General features: G+C 36.7%; 1 protein-coding gene across 1 annotated transcript in view; it reads right to left on the bottom strand.

The window, feature by feature from the left end:
- The window catches only part of ATP11B (ATPase, class VI, type 11B), a 22,839-nt gene extending 19,112 nt beyond the window's left edge, over positions 1-3,727 (bottom strand). The window contains exons 1-2 of the mRNA XM_009583266.1: positions 3,617-3,727; positions 2,697-2,786 (exon numbers count right to left, since the gene is read on the bottom strand). The gene's annotated coding sequence lies outside the window, so the exon portion shown is untranslated. The remainder of the gene's footprint in view (positions 1-2,696; positions 2,787-3,616) is intronic.
- Between the last annotated feature and the right edge of the window lie 504 nt (positions 3,728-4,231).

Here is a 4,231-nt window from a genome sequence, read left to right as displayed (position 1 = left end):
TTTCTTAGACTGCTCCTTTCTGGTTCCCCCAAGTTAACATGCAGTTTTTACAATTTGTGCTATTATTGCTGGCATGCCAAAAGTGCAGTGTATACACTAAAATTCTGTATGTGAGGGGGATGTTAGTGGTTCTCCTCTGCTGCAGGAAAAAAACAACATAGTCAAGTGCTGTAAAGAAAATATAGACAAGAACTATTCAAAACCATGGACACTGATTTGATCCACTTTACCTGAGACGTATGGCATTGCTTTGGGAACCATTAAAGAAGAAAAAAAAAAAACAAACAAAAAACAAAACAATCATACATGAAGTTTACTCTGTTAAAAGCCAAGAACCTCGTAGAGTAAACAGATTATGCCACCTTACAACACATGCATGAGCTATATTTTTTTTTTTTCACTGAAACACAGACAATTTATAGAATACAACAAAAATCAGATCTAGCCTGCCTGTTCTTCAACTGTAGCACTGCAATTTCAGCTTGGCAAGAAAACCCATGCCAACCCATGCCATCTGACTTTTGGCTGGATAGGGTTAACCATGACATTTCTGCCATCTACACTCTCTCCTCCTTTCTCAAGAGAGGCTCATATGTGAAAATGGAGCAATTTTTGTGCTGGTGGAATTGTCATGGCAGCCTACTCCTTTTGGCTCTTTCACCAGAACACCATGGCCCTTACCCTGCTACGCAGCTGGACATGCATCCACCACACAACTGGTGTGGAGCCTCACGCGACCAAAATGCAGTCTGTCACCATGTTTCTGGCATGCATACGTGAAGTGAACAATGTGGATTGGATTGCGCTGCATGTTTAAAATCACACAATGAGAACTTGCCCCAGCTCTGTCATCCCCAGTGGGATAAGGTGGTAATGACAGACACTGCATCTTGGTCATATGAGATTCATATGACAGAGAAGATACCATGGTGATCAACTTTTAAAGGCACCTTTGCCTTATAAAAAGAAAAACTACTAGGTATTAATGAACTTCCAAATGGGATTTGAATAAAAACAAAATTCCATTCTAACAAATGAACAAAAATGACTGCAACTTTTCTCGTGTTCAGTTTCCAAGAATACAGACATATAGACAAGACATTTCCCATACAAATTAGGGCATTCACTTGAGTCACGAACTGAGAAAACAGGATTACACTCTGAATAGAAGCTCTGCCTTCAGATCCATATTTGTTCATGGACATTACATATAGATATTACTGAAGTCTAGCAGTTTGAAAGGAATGTAACTCAAAATTGAACTGAAGAGTTAAATTTGCATTAAAAAGAAATAAAAGATTTAAAAATGCAACACCGTCTGTGGTTACTGTAAGTAACATTTATGTTCCATCTCCAGTATGCCCCCATCTTCCTCATGCTACAATATGTTTAACAGCATGAAACATCATAACAGGAATGTCAAAGCCAATATTCTTCACTAGGAAGATGCAATGGGCAATGCATTCTGTTAGACTAAGTTAGAACTATACGACTTTAGTAACTCCTAACACAGGAATTTTCAGCCTATTAGAAAGTTCATTATTTCCAAATGTGAAAGAACAAGAGCAAGAGACATAGGAGGCAATGCATTAAAAATTGCAGAACTGGCCCTGCTATGGACATCTTGCACGATCACAGACGAATCTTTTGAACTCTTCACTATTCCTGTTTTTTGTCAAATGAGGTACCATCTTTTTCAGATACACACTGTGAATGTTAGTTAATCACTATGGAGTGCTGTACATGTTCAAAGCATTCTATTTTATAATGAAAGAAAAGTTTGTGTAACCCAAAATCTTGCCTCTGTCTCAGATATTAATTGGTCTTTCAAAAGTTATTATCTCTCCTTACAACCTTCCTCTCACTTACCCTTCATCTACTAAATCTGCAATAGCTCACCAGAATTCAAGCACAATTTCAGAGTTGGAGGTGCAAAGATCACAGAAAATTTACAGACTGTCATACTTCTAATATACTTGTGAATGTTCTTAATTAGAAGAAATATATTCTGCTACAAAAGCCACAGTAATATTTCTGACCTACACTGTATCAGCAACATCAACCGATGCCTTCAAACCTGACAAACTGTCAATCCTAGCTGTAAATTTCTATGTGTTCATTTTATCGGAACAATTGAATTTGAGGATCTTAGAACTGCGTGACAATAGTGTGTTGATTTACAAAAGCAAGATTCCACCTACAACAAGAAAATACTATCATCTATGCTCAGCTCAAGAGCAAGCATACTGCCCAATTTGATGCAGGTGAACTTGAATGTCTGCATTTCTGCACACTAATGTCCAAGAAGCACTTAAAAACACACAGAGTTAAACTCCCGGTTTATTCAACCACCACCAATGGCCACAAAAATCAAAAAGCATCTTTGGAATTTTATTACTAACTTAACAGATTTAAAATTTTACCTTGAGGCAGACAATTGAGTCCCTGTGCTGGCAGTGCAATGGACTTTGAAGCTGTACACTTAAATATATTAGCATTCATGAAGATAAAACATAAGGACAGTACTTAAATTTGAACATAATTCTTTTTAAAGTTATGTTATTTTCCCAGAGAAGCTGGAAATGTTTTGTTTTTACAGACAGAATATGTAAGTACAGAAGTTAAATTCACAGAACAAAAATCGGTGGCAGAATTTACAACATAGATTGCTATTTCCTGAGTATTATTCAACTTACCTGAACCAAAAATATAATCAGAAAATAAAAGTTGGCTACTCTTCTGAACTGCTCAAATAAGTTTTTTGGAACAAAATTCCACACTGTATACTGAAGGGAAAAAAGGGAGAGAGAGAACAGTTATGACATACTGAACAATTTTTCAGTGAAATTCAGTTCTGCTCCCATTAAAATCTCTTAACCTAAATCTTTTCATTTTCCATCTCCCCTCCCCCAAACCTTCTTCTGGTCTTGTCCTACCCCCCCCCAGAACTGCTGTATCCATTTTTTTTTTTTTTTTTTTTTTTTTTTTTTAAGTACAGCAGGGAAGCAGGGGTAGCAACTGCACTGCCTTTACAGTCAAAGTTTTAAATGTTTTCCTACCAACCGGGATAGGAGCAGCTGGAGTCATTTGGCTGCTTGCATCCTGGCTAGCAGAGAAGAAATTAATTCTTGTAGCTGTAACTTTCTCTCCTACATTACAGCGACAAGACACATCCCTACCATCAGTTCCACTGATACCAGTCCAAGGTCACACTAGGAGGGAATCTGCAATTGCAGTCCATTGCTGATTTATTTTATGCAGAGTACTAGCTTACAATTTGGCTATTTTATAAATCCTCAAAATCAACTTCATCTCTTCTTTTAAGTGGTTCTGTGCATCACATCCAGACACAGGCAACACTGGTTTAAAACCTACTTTTCTTCAGAAATTCTAACATGCTTAATTGTTCTGTACTTAGGTTCTGAGGAAAGAGGGATGAGAGCAGGAGAAAAACTACATAGGAAGCAACCTAGCTTTTTCCTCAAAAAAGTTTAGAGCTTGTTTCATTTTGAATATTGTATACGTGCCATTAGACGTAATACACACACGCACATTCACTACACAACTTCTTAAGTAACATAGCAAGTGGTTTTCCCATGACAAATTGATTCCTTACCTTGGATGATATGATTCTGTTGTCCGCAAACTTCTGAGGAACATAATGGCCATGCTGGGGAAAACGATTTGCTATATAAATAGTTCTTGTATCACTTTGATGCGGTGGGTCAAAACCCTAAAACACAAAATAAAAAAGATGATCATCAAGAAAGGCTATTTTATTAACTGTAGTTTTGTAAAATCGTTATCTTTGTGCTGAAAAAAGATATCCGATATCAAGCAGCAGTTTTAGAATAGTGGCTTTTGAATGGGAAACAAAATTAACATGTAAATTAAAGTCTACTGTGTCCAGAGAATTTTAAAAAATTGGGGGGTGGGGGAGGAATCTCAATTTTGAGGTTGTGTACTCATTCTGGAAAATGAAAGAAAAAATCCTAAGTCTCAAAAAGGATAGAGAATACACGCTATCATGCAAACTATCATGCCCAGTGAAACTTAAGAAGAAACAGAAATGGAGATGAAAACATATTTAAATTACAAAACCTCACAGCTGCGCTTATGATAACCCTAATAAAATAGATTATGAGAAAAGTAAAAGGTCAAAACAAACAAGTCATACTAGTATGCTGTGATAACTGGATTTTGAAGATTCTCACCAGCTTAAAAAGAAAAG

This window comes from Fulmarus glacialis, unplaced genomic scaffold (genome assembly GCF_000690835.1).
Source record: "Fulmarus glacialis isolate BGI_N327 unplaced genomic scaffold, ASM69083v1 scaffold17098, whole genome shotgun sequence".
Lineage (NCBI taxonomy): Eukaryota > Metazoa > Chordata > Aves > Procellariiformes > Procellariidae > Fulmarus > Fulmarus glacialis.
This window is presented reverse-complemented; position numbering and strand designations above follow the sequence as displayed.